The sequence below is a fragment of the Arachis ipaensis genome, chromosome B6 (assembly GCF_059453495.1).
Source record: "Arachis ipaensis isolate K30076 ecotype BB chromosome B6, ASM5945349v1, whole genome shotgun sequence".
Taxonomy (NCBI): domain Eukaryota; kingdom Viridiplantae; phylum Streptophyta; class Magnoliopsida; order Fabales; family Fabaceae; genus Arachis; species Arachis ipaensis.
In genome coordinates this window covers 138,944,322-138,957,974 of record NC_142441.1, presented here as the reverse complement: position 1 = coordinate 138,957,974, position 13,653 = coordinate 138,944,322, and positions in this window count along the sequence as shown.

Genomic DNA, 13,653 nt, shown 5'->3' with positions numbered 1-13,653 from the left:
GTTTCCTAATCCTTTTATAAGGAGTTATTTTTGTCCTATTCTATCTTGTTTTCTGTGTAAACGTTTTTTACTCCTATGTATCTCGTTTACACTATAAAAGAGATAAGTTTTGTCATATCTCGTTTACATGACTAAACAACTATTTCTCACGTATCCCGTTTGTAAACGTGATACATTATCACATGTTCATGTTTTATCTCGTTTACAAATAGTTAAACTTATCTCGTCTACAGTATAAACGAGATAAGACACTTTATGAAAATTGGTAAATATCCTCAAATTAACGTATATTCGTAATTTAAATATTTATTTTATTTATTTAAAAAAATCCTATGTTTCTACCTTATTCAATTAATAAAGTATTAATATCTTTTAAAAAAAATACATTTATGCTATATCTATTTATAATAAATTAATAATTAAAAAAATTATTTTAATTGAGCTTTAGACGCACTTTTTATTTATTGTAGACTATTGACCAATATGTATTTCTGAGTTAATACTATTTTTTTTTCTGTTTTACGTTAAAAATATTAGCCATATTCATTTGCGTTCTGTATATATTTGGTTCAGTGCTCCTCACTTAGCTTTTCTTTATCTTAGTTTAGCGTGTTTTTCCTATTTATAAATAATCTTTTTATGTTGATATTCTTGTTCAACATAATTTATATATCATTTTAGAGTTTGAATATACTCCTCTATTTCAAAATATATTTTTTTTTATACTCAACGGAACTTACACTCATATTTTAAAATATTTGTCACCTTAGAGTAGTTTTGTAAACCCCGAGAAAATAATAAATAGTTAGCGAATAAATTAATTATTAACCAAAGTGATTAGAAAATGGGATTTGATAGTTTAATGTGATAGAGAAAATTAAAACGAGAATTTCGATACTAATTTTAAAGAATTTTGATACTAGTTTTGTAACTCCAGATTTCTATTTTCATTTCTTTAGTCTAAATATTGTTAGTAGGCCTAGTCATAGAATGAAGTTAGGAAATTGTGGTAACTTGAAGGTGAAGAAATATTTGTTTAAAAGGTAATAAGTGATTAGAGGAGATGGTATTTGATCGATAAAGATGAGAAAAATGGTATAAGAGGTAACTGAGAGAGTAAAGTGACATTAATAATGATGAGATGAGACATGAATCTTAATGATGTTCAATAATTGAGAATGATGAGATGAGATGTGAATCACTGTGAGATTGGAAATGATAAATTGTAAGAAACGATTGAATAACTTGAGTTTGGGGCGTTGCCCTCCCCATGTCACGGGATTTTTTCTGTGGTTATTATTGAGCTTGGGGTGTTGTTTCCCCATGTCAGCCTGGGATTCGTCCCGTGGATAACATTCAGCTTGGGGTATTGTCTTCCCCATATCAACTTGGAGTATTGTTTTCCCCATGTAAGCTTGGGATTCGTCCCATGGATATTATTAAGCTTGTGGGCGTTCTTTTCCCCATGTCAGCTTGGGGATTCTCCCCATGGTCTATTTTTGAGCTTGAGAACATGTCGGGATGGCTACGTAACCGACAGTTGATACCAACGGCCATAGGATAGGCATGCATCATATGCATTTGTATGTATGGCTTGTTTATGCATTAATTGAGATTGCCTAATTGATTATAATATGCTAATTGTCATAATTGATATCTGTATTCTACCTGTGCTTGCTTTGTCGGCTTGTCTGTCTTTGCAATTACCGGAGATGGGGGAACGGAGGAAAGGCGAAGAGATTGAGGATTCTATTTAAGTTCCAGCTAGATTTAAGGAGGTGATTTAGTTAAGAAAGCCTTAGAGAACCACCCTGATTTATGGTTTCTGTTTAGTTCTTTAAGTTTTATAATCTGAGTGTCGACATTGTCGGATTGCCTCTGGCATTCCCAGGACCTTATATATTATGTGCATGGCACCTTTATCATGCTAAGAACCTCTGGTTCTCACCCCATACTGTGTTGTGTTTTTCAGATGCAGGTCGAGAGACTGCTCGCTAGGCGTCTGGACTTCTGAAGCAGAGTAGTTCCTGGGTTTATTTTGATATATAGCTTATGTATATACATATACTTTAACTCTCTCCGATTGACTTGTTATTTTGTTCCTCTTAGAGGCTAATGGAGAGCTAGGATTTTATTTATGTATTTTAGGCTTTGGGATATGTATATATGTATGTAAATATTCTTCGGCCAGCCTTGGCTTCGCAGGCTGAGTTAGGAGCTTGTTATTTTGTATCTTTTTGGCTCTCTACCCCTAGTTTCTGTTATATTATGTTCGTTGACTGTCGGTTACTTCGCACGCAAGTAACTACGTTCCTGAGCGTTGCGCTGTTTATTTTCACAAATTTTGTTTGACCAATCCTTCAAGGCTCCTAGTATACTACATTCTTTCGACTATTATATATATTTATATCCTATCTTAGAGGTCGTAGCATCTCGCCACCTCTGTTTTACATCCTAGGTGTAAAACTCTATGTGGTAGGGTGTTACAAGTTTCGGTTCATTGAAAATTTAATATATTTAAATATAAATTATATCCTAATACAATAATGAAGTTTCAGTGCATAAAATTTTTAAAGTAAAAGTATCTTCGAATGCAAGTATTATTTAACCGTGTTTTTCAATTTTATGATTTTATTATTTTTATCCTTATTTTAAATATTAATTTTTAATCATTATTTACAATTTTTGAAACAGAATTTTCTGTCAAAATAATATATTTCTTTCCTAGAATTGTAAAATCTAATAATTTTTCATATCCATATTAAATACTAATTTGGGAACTAATTCTTATATACACCATGAAAGAAGAGTGATTTTTTCTCTAATTAGTTATCACAAATATTTAAGAAAAGAGAGAAAAAATATAATAAAAAAGGATAAAAAATTGATGAATGGTTATAAACTATAACATGGGGCTTAAAATTTTTTATTCGAAGAGGAAAATATCTCTAGTTTCGAAAGGATAGAATTAAATATCTCATGTTTATCGTTAATTTAAACTAATTAATATAGAACACAACATGATTAATATATGTGCATGTCGTAATTTATTGACTAACGATATATTTTTAAATAATAAATATACCACAATTTCAATGGTTAATGATAGCATTTTCGTTGACCGTCAAATAAAAAGATGACAAATAACTCTAAAATCATACACTTGCATTAAAAAAATTATTCTCTTGTTGAGCGAGAGAGAGAGATAGAGAGCGAGAATGAGAGAGAGCGAGCGAGAGCAAGTGTGTGGGCGGGAAACATAGGGAGGGGTAGATCTAAGGAACTTGATAAGTATCCTAGGGTTTGGAATCGAGAAGAGTATCAGCGGTTAGAGAATGAATCCTTCTCCATTTTCGTGAGTAACCTCCCAGAAGACATATCAAAGAGGGAGTTATTCTGCCTATTCAACTGGATGGGATGTATCAATGATATATATCTATCCCGGAAACAGAAAAATGGATTCATGTATATGTTTGCTTTTATTTGGTACACAACAAAAGGAGGAACTTTGAAAGCAATAGCGAAAATGAATCGATTGTGGCTGAGAAGTAAAGTTGTATCTGTGGGAGAAGCTAAATATATAAGAATGTTGGGAACATGGAACATAGCCAACGGGAATAGAGGTGATGTCACAATTTCGATGGTAGTGGAGCATGATCTTTTGATATCTGGACGGGACCCAGGGACGAAGGAGGTTGAAAAAGAACCAAATGGAAATGGCTGGACTAAGAAGGTAGAAGTAGAAGCTGTGACAGAAAATTTGGAATGGCTGCAGAGAAGCCTTGTAGGGGGCACGATGAAGCCTATTGATTTTGATTCTTTGAAGGAAATGATTGCGAAAAAATCCCAAATGTAGTCCAAGTTCGGGAAATGGGAGCTTACAAAGCGCTCTTAACCTTTGATAGTGTCTGGCATACTAAGGAGACATACACATTCAACATGAACAGGCTCCTATAATTATTTCACAGTGTATGGAAGTGGGAGGAGTCGGAACATAGTGAAACTCGAAGAGTATGGTTGGAATGTTTTGGGGTTCCGTTGCATGCATGGTCAGTCAACACTTCTAGAACGATAGGAGGTCAATGGGGAGAAGTGGTTAGATGTGACAAAGAGACGGAATTGTGTAACTCGTTCACTGTAGGACGGGTCCAGATTGATACTTGTGTAATAGATGTGATTCAAGAATGGATCCATATAACAATTGGCGCGAGGGGTTTTGATGTTCTAGTGAAGGAGATAGGATATGAGGCGTGTAATTTGCACTGTACGGCGAACAGGAGGAATGAAGGGGCAGGTATAGAGTGGAATCATGTTAAAAAAAGCAGGAACTCAGGAATGGTTACAAGGCAGAGACAGGGAACAGAAGCTTTGCATGGAGGAACCCCAGACGAAGAGTTGTCGATGATGGTAAACTGGAGCGAGGAAGAAGATAAGGGAAGAATCGTAATCGCAGTAATGGCAGTAGAAATCATGATCGCGAGAATAGTACAACGGTTCAATCTGTAATTGGCAATAATCAAGGAAGGTGCGTTAATTTTGGGGGAAGATGCAGTTCAAGTTACGTGGCTGACTCTGATAGAACAATAACATGTGAGTTAAATGGGCTGCGAAGGAAGTCCAATAATAAGAAAAAAAATTCCTTCTCCAAGTGAGTCGTGGGCCAGATGCAATAACATATTGGAGGAGGGGAAAATGGCCTTGGCAGGCCCAAAGTCGTCAACAACTGCGAATCCATCAGTTGGGCCAAGGTTGAAGGAGCCAGGTAGCCAGAGTGAGGCATAGGTTTGGGTCCTCCTTTCCAGAATGAGCAGCAGAAGGTAGCGGCGTTCAGTTCCTCTTCGAGGGGGAGGGCGACGCGACTGATAGCAAAAGAAACGGCGAGACGCGGCTGGCGGGGGACATCCGAAGCCGGTTGCTCTGCACGGTGGGAGAGGGTGGCCGAACTGATGCAGATGCGGCATTTGAGGATGATGAGAGTGCGACTACGGGCGGGACAGGGGTACCGGCAACTATGGATGGTCATGCAGGTCATGGCGAGGTGGTGCAACAGGGAGTGGATGACGACGGAGGTGGAGGATATAAGGGGGTGCTGTAGAGGGAGGATTAATATTGGGGAGTGGTTGTGACGTAGAATGATGGCTGCTGAACATGAAGATGATGGCTATGGAAGGAATCATCCTGGGAACGAGGATGTCACTAATGAAGCAGAGGACAGTGAAGTCAGAGCTCAGAATTGCGGGAACAGTTGCTGGAAAACAGAAGGACTTGGGAGCTGGCCAAATAGTCAGGTGCTATATTGTTTAATGAAGAGGATGACATTATTGCAATCTTTCAGGCACAAAATGAAGAAATAGCTCGCAAAAGGAAAGTGGCAAAGCAGAAGGAAAAGATGAGACGGTGCAGACCCAAAAAAAAAAAACAAGTGTATACAAAAAATTTTAAATGAATTTTAGTGCATGGAATGTTAGGGGTTTATGGGGTGACGGGAAGTTGAGAATGGTGAAGGACTTAAAGAAAAAATATAGTTTAAATATGTTAGGCCTGATTGAGACTAAAAGACAGGTTGTGATGAATTTTGATGTTGCCAGAATATGGGGGAGAGATGATTTAGGCTGGGAGTATGTAAGATCTGATGGTGCATCTGGTGGGCTGCTGTTAATATGGGATAAATCAATGTTTAAAATGAATAACTGCTATAAGGGGAGAGTTGGATGTGTGTCGAAGGAGTAATGTTTAAAGAGTAGTTTCCATTGTGCTTTTGTATTGGTCTATGGTCCTCATAATAGAGATGAGAAGTGTCATGTTTGGGAGGAGCTAAGCTATATAGCTGGGTTATGTCAGGTCCCTTGTTGTTTTATGGGAGATTTTAATGAGATAGTACATGTGGAGGAAAGAAAAGGTACAACTACTGTACCTCAGTCAGGGGAAGAATTCAGGAACTGGATACAAGATATGCAATTAGTAGATTTGGCACTCACTGATCGCGAGTTTACATGGTTTCGAGGTCGCTCTTGCACTCATATAGATAGAGCTCTGGTTAATGTGGAGTGGCTAGAAGCATTTCCAGAAACTTGGTTACGAGGGGGCCAAGGGAATTGTCAGATCATTGCCCGATAATATTGGAGGACAAAAAGCTGAGGGGAGGTCCAAGGCCATTCCGAAGTCTAGATTCGTGGTTTACACATGATGGATTTCTCAGTATGGTTAAAGAGGAATGGAGAGGTTTGGGGGAGATACAGTTCACAGATAAGTTGAAGGCACTGACAATACCGCTAGGGAGATGTGATGAAAAGATTTTTGCTAGTAAAGAATTCACAATAAATTCCCGTTGCAAGTATAGTTTCTAAACTAACAATAATCCTTTCATACAAAAATTTGGTTGTCACTAAAACAAACCCAAAAAAATTAAACCTAAGTATTTAAACATCGGGTCGTCTCTCAAGGAATTCCAGGGAAGTGTACTTATAATTGGTTATGGAAAAGTATCTTTTTGGATTTTTGAAATAAGGAACAAGAAAAGTAAATTGCAAGAAATTAAATTAATAACTAAGAAAACTCTTGGCAAGGTATGAAAATTAGACGTCCTATCCTAGTTATCCTTATCAATTATGATGAGAATTGTCCATTGCTACCACTTAGTTAACCTCTAACTATGAAGGAAGGTCAAGTGGATGAATCAATTTGATTACTCAAGTCCTAGTCAACTCCTAAGGAAAGACTAGCTTTAGAGGGATCCAAATCAACTAGCAACTTTCAATTATCAATCAACAAAGGAGTTTGATAACTCAAGAGTCTCCAATTACTCAACCAAAGCCAAAAGGAGAGAAATCTACTCTAAAGCCCAACCAAGCATTTTATCAAACACTTGGAAGGCATAACATAAAGACATAGAAATTAATAAGAGATAATAAAACCTAAACAACCAATTGAAAGTATCAATAACATAAATTGAAAAAAGCAATCATAAATATAAAATACCTCAAATTGCATTAAATAGAGAATCAAATCTAACATGAGAATCCATAAACTAAAATAGCAACATAAAGAGATCAACAAGAAAAATAGATAACTAAAGTGCTAGAGCTAATAAGAGTAGAAGAAAACTAAATTAAAGAAAACTAAATTAAGAATCCTAAAACTTAGAGAGAGGAGAGAGCCTCTCTCTCTAGAAACTACTTCTAAAACCTAAAATTATGTGAATGAAAGTTGTGTGAACGAATGAATGATTTTCCCACTCTGCAGCCTCTAATCTGTGTTTTCTGGGCCGAGAACTGGGTCAAAAACAGCCCAGAAATCGCTGGGGGCGAATTTTGATACGCTGAATTTTCACAGATACACGTGTGCGCGCCGCTTATCTGCTGAGCAACCATGGCAAAACATATATCATTTTGAATCCCCGGATGTTTGCTTTCCAACGTAACTCGAACCGCCTCATTTGGATCTCTGTAGCTCAAGTTATGATAGATTTAGTACAAAGAAGTCAGGCTGGACAGCTTAGCAATTCCTTCAATTTCTTGTAATCCTTCCACTTTTGCATGCTTCCTTTCTGTTCTCTAAGGCATTCCTGCCCTATAAACCCTGAAAACACTTAACACACATATCACGACATCGAATGGTAATAAGAGAGGATTAATAATTAGCAATTTTAAGGCCAAAGAAGCATGTTTTTAATCAAAGCACAGAATTAGGAAGAAAAATGTAAAACATGCAAATTATATGAATAAGTGAGTAAAGAATTGATAAAAATCACTCAAATTAGCACAAGATAAACCATAAAATAGTGGTTTATCAAGATGACACAAGGCTAATTTTGGGGAGATGGACAGTAAGATCACAAAGTTTGAGGAAGAAATCAAGAGAGTTGATGATATGGTTAGTAATGGAGTATATGATACCACGATGGAGGCTAGAAGAAAGGTGCTGGTTACTTGTTGTGAGAGATGGTATGTAAGGAAGGAAATGCATTGGAAATAGATGTCTCGGTCTCGGCACGCGAAGGAGATGGACAAAAATACAAGATACTTTCACAATATGGCTTCAGCAAGAAGATGGAACAATAAGATTGATACACTAGTGATAAACGGTAGAACGGTCAGAAATCAAGCGAGAATCAAGATAGCCATCAGAGAGTTTTACAAGGAATTATATCATCAGGAAGCTACTCCAATGATGGGCTTTAGAGATGGTCTGGTGGGAAAGATAGATGAGGATGATGCTGTGACCTTAGAGAGGATGTCGTCGGCTGAGGAGATCAGAGAGGCTGTGTGGGACTGCAAGTTCTCTAAGGTGCCAGGCTGTGATGGTACAACATGAAGTTCATTAAGAGATGCTGGGATGAGATTGGACTTGAATTTACGACAGCAGTGATGGGGTTCTTTAATTCTTTCAGGTTACCGACTGATAGCAATATTGCTTGGGTAGCATTGGCTCCAAAGTTCGTTGGTGCAAAGGAGATCAAAGACTTGAGACCTATTAGTATGGTGGGGTGAGTCTACAAGGTCATCTCAAAGGTGCTAGTCAGGAGGATGAGATCAGTGATGCCAGGGTTAATAGGGGAGACTCAGAGTGCGTTCGTCAAGGGAAGGAAAATACACGATAGGGCACTTATTGCATGTGAAACAGTAAACTGGCTTAAACAGAGAAAAAAGGAAGCAGCAATAATCAAGCTAGATTTCTAGAAAGCATATGACAGAGTCAAATGGAGCTTTGTGGACTTGGTATTACAAAAGATGGGCTTCGGGCATAAATGGAGAGCTTGGGTTATGGAGTGTGTGGCCACTGCATCTATGTCAGTATTGATAAATGGGTCACCATCTAAGCCTTTCAAAATCGAAAGAGGTTTGAGACAAGGTGACCCGCTGATGAGCGGATAATTTATACGCTTTTTGGCATTGTTTTTAGTATGATTTTAGTAGGATCTAGTTACTTTTAGGGATGTTTTCATTAGTTTTTATGTTAAATTCACATTTCTGGACTTTACTATGAGTTTGTGTGTTTTTCTGTGATTTCAGGTATTTTCTGGCTGAAATTGAGGGACTTGAGCAGAAATCAGATTCAGAGGTTGAAAAAGGACTGCTGATGTTGTTGGATTCTGACCTCCCTGCACTCAAAGTAGATTTTCTGGAGCTACAGAACTCGAAATGGCGCGCTTCCAATTGCGTTGGAAAGTAGACATCCAGGGCTTTCCCGCAATATATAATAGTCCATACTTTGGCCAAGAATTGACGACGTAAACTGGCGTTCAACGCCAGCCTTCTGCCCAAATCTGGCGTCCAGCGCCAGAAAAGGATCCAAAACCAGAGTTGAACGCCCAAACTGGCACAGAAACTGGCGTTCAACTCCACAAATGGCCTCTGCACGTGCAACACTCAGGCTCAGCCCAAACACACACCAAGTGGGCCCCGGAAGTGGATTTATGCATCAATTACTTACTCATGTAAACCCTAGTAGCTAGTTTATTATAAATAGGACCTCTTACTATTGTATTAGGCGTCTTTTTTACCATCTTTGGATCCTGGATTGTATTTTGATCCTGTGATCTCGTTTAGGGGGCTGGCCATCTCGGCCATGCCTGGACCTTTAACTTATGTATTTTTAACGGTAGAGTTTCTACACTCCATAGATTAAGGTGTGGAGCTCTGCTGTTCCTCAAAGATTAATGCAAAGTACTACTGTTTTCTATTCAATTCTTCTTATTTCTCTTCTAAGATATCCATTCGCACCCAAGAACGTGATGAAGGTGATGATTATGTGTGACGCTCATCACCATTCTCCCCTATGAACACGTGCCTAACAAACACTTCCGTTCTACATGAAATAAGCTAGAATGAATATCTCTTAGATCTCTTAACCGGAATCTTCGTGGCGTAAGCTAGAATGATGGCGGCATTCAAGAGAATCCGGAAAGTCTAAACCTTGTCTGTGGTATTCCGAGTAGGATTCAATGATTGAATGACTGTGACGAGCTTCAAACTCGCGAGTGCTGGGCGTTAGTGACAGACGCAAAAGGAGGGTGAATCCTATTCCAGCATGATCGAGAACCGACAGATGATTGGCCGTGCTGTGACAGAGCATGTGAGCATATCTTTCACTGAGAGGAGGGGATGTAGCCACTGACAACGGTGATGCCCTTGCATAAAGCCAGCCATGGAAAGGAATGAGACTGATTGGATGAAGATAGCAGGAAAGCAGAGGTTCAGAGGAACGAAAAGCATCTCCATTCGCTTATCTGAAATTTCTACCAATGATTTACATAAGTATCTCTATCCCTATTCTATTATTTATTATTCGAAAACATCTTCATCACTTTATATCTGCCTGACTGAGATTTACAAGGTGACCATAGCTTGCTTCATACCAACAATCTCCGTGGGATTCGACCCTTACTCACGTAAGGTATTACTTGGACGACCCAGTGCACTTGCTGGTTAGTTGTATCGAAGTTGTGACAAATTATGAGTGTGTAATCATGATTACGCGCACCAAGTTACTCACGTTGCCAGGGATTGTTCGAGCCTGGACATCACAATTTCGTGCACCACCCGCTTTCTCCCTTCTTATTTGTATTGGTTATGGATATGCTACATTGAATGGTTGGAGAGGCGATCAGGAATGGACGTATATTACCGTTGTTGGTGGGTAGGGGTAGCATAGAATTGTCGTACCTTCAGTTTGCTGATGATACTATTCTGTTCTGCCCACCAGAAGAGGAGACTATTAAGAATTATAAGCGACTTCTGTGATGTTTTGAGTTGATGTCAGGCCTCTGTATTAATTTTGATAAGTCAAGTTTGATTTCGATTAATTGTGAAGAGTAGTGGATACAACGTATGTGTAACCTTTTGGGTTGTAAGGGGGACACTCTCCCAGTTAAATACCTTGGGATATCCTTAGGAACGAACCCGAGGTTGGTGAAGACTTGGAAGCCTATTCTGGACAAAGTGGAGGAGAAACTAAGCTTGTGGAAAGCTAAGGTGCTAAACAAAGCTGGGAAGTTGGTGCTCATCAAATCAGTATTGAACAGTTTGCCAGTGTACTATTTGAGTCTATTTAAGATGCCGAAAGCTATTGCTGAGAAGTTGATTTCACTACAGAGAAGATTCATGTGGAGTAAGGAAGATGATAGGAATGGTATGGCATTAGTTAGATGGGAAATGGTATAGGCTCTAAAGAAACTAGGTGGCTTGGGAGTTGGCGATGCAATAATTCGGAAATCAGCATTATTGTTTAAGTGGTGGTGACGGTTTGCAAAGGAAGAGTGCCCGTTGTGGAAGAAAATTGTATGTTCATGTAATAATCTGAATTCCAATGAGCTACTGTCAACTCAAGCACTACCTACAAGAGGAGGCCCATGGAAGGATATATGCCAGTTGCACATCATGAATGAACGTATAAGGGATAAGATGGTTACAAGTTTGTCCATGGAGATTGGTGATGGGTGACGGACTCAGTTTTGGGAGGATGTATGGCTACTATGTGGATCTCTAAAAGACCGGTTCCCGAGGCTTTTCTCTGTTTCAAACCGATGTGGATCCGTTATTGGGGACTGTGGGTTTTGGGATGGGATAGAGTGGATTTGGAATTTTCAATGGAGGCACGAGCCTTTTTAGTGGGAATTGGAGCCTCTAAGTCAATTGAATGAGGCTTTGAGACCGATGAAATTAGTAAATAACAGAGAGGATCAAGTGGTTTGGAAATATGAGAGGCAAGGTATTTTTTCAACTAACTCATTTGTTCAGGTGATGCAGGTTGAAGCACTCCCAGAGGTGGTAACCAGCTACAGCTTCACACGGACCATTTGGAAAGGTTTGGTTCCACCAAGAGCGGAGCTTTTTGCTTGCGGTTTGTTTTAATAGGCAGGGTGAACACTAAGGAAAGGCTGAGCTGGTTTGGAATTATCAGACAGCAAGATACTATATGTGTGCTATGTAATAATGAATTGGAACATGTATATCACTTGTTTCAAGGCTGTGCATTTACGTGGTAGGTGTGGAGTGCTTGGATATCAGGATTTGGTTGTCAATGGTCTTATTCGGGTTCGATGAAAGAGCACTTTCTCAGTTGGACAGAGGAATCGAAGAGTAAGGAGGATCGTAAGCAGCGGCTGAGGTGCTTTTGTATGGTCATTTGGAATATATGAATGGAAAGGAATAACAGGCTTTTCCATAATCAAAGCAGAGGTGTTGAAGAAGTCATTAACATGATCGTGAGAAGCGTTAATGAGTGGAGTGGTGTTGATCCCTTTTGTTGTTGATGGCTATGCCAAAGATGACATGGGGAGTTTATGTGTTTGATTTAGTTATTTAAGTAAGCGTATGCTGCTTGTCTAGCTCTGTTCGCTCCACTATACTGTGTTGAACTCTTACTTTCAAAAAAAAAAGATGACAAATAGAGTTGTTATTAGTTAAGTTAATCTTTATTTAAGTGATTATCCACGGCTTATCTCTTTTACCAGAAGATACTATCTGTTGACCATTGAATAAGAAGGTAATAAGTGCCTATCACATTACATAACAAAATTTTCATCAACTATAAAAAGCCACCAAAGAAATATACTCACAACTCAACTTAGTATAACAAAAAATAATGTTCCATAACCAATAAAATTTATTATTTTTAATTAATATTAGTAAATATTTTAAAGTTTAAGTACTAAATTTTAAATTTTAAATACTAAAATTAACTCCTAACAATATAAAAATAAAATGTTAGCTAACAGTATTAACTAATATTAATAAAAATTATCTTTAACATTTCTCGCAAGAAAATATATGCAAATAATTTTTATGAAAATCAATGTTAGAATAAATACATAAATGATCTCTTCTACTATGACTAATTTTTTAATTACATGACACAAATATAAAAGATGAGATCCACCTCTTCATCTCTCACTTTTTAGACAAATCAGATACAATTATACAAATTCTTTAAGAACCAAATAAATTTTCTACATAAATATGTGTCAAGAGAGTGTCTACTACTAGTGTGTGGGGTTGAGAGAAAACTAGTTAGTTAAAACATGTGCAATGATTTCTTGAAAAAGAAGGTATGAATAGAATTTAAAATGTACTAATTTAATCCTACTCTCTGCTTCATGTCATGTTAAAGGACATGGCAACCCGAGTTTAGTTTATGGATGGCTTGCTGTTGCGGGTTTGGCTTTGTATATTATATTCTTTGCACCTGGGATGGGTCTTGTTCCTTGGGCTGTGAACACTGAGATATACCTTGAAGATTTTAGAGGAATATGTGGTGGCATGTCTGCAACAATTATCATCATGTATATTAACTTCCTTTCTTTTGTGGATGCGATTGGGCTTGGTGAGTTTTATGATTCTTTTGGCTGTTGCTTGTGTTGCAATAGTTTTTGTGATTTTCTGCATGCCAAAGACAAAAGGGTTGACTTTTGAAGAAGTTTCAAATATTTGGAAGGAGAAAGCTTATGAAAAAAATAATAACATAGAGAGAATAGTTGAGCAAGCAAGTACATGATCAACAACTTTTTCCAATACGCCTAAAACTTGTGAAAGCACGAAAAGTCATAAAGCTAGGGTTTGAACATGAAATAAAGAAGAATAAAAAATAAAAGGAGAACAAATGAAAAATGCAATATATATGTACGTGCACATGTGTCAGCGTGCTTACTGGCAG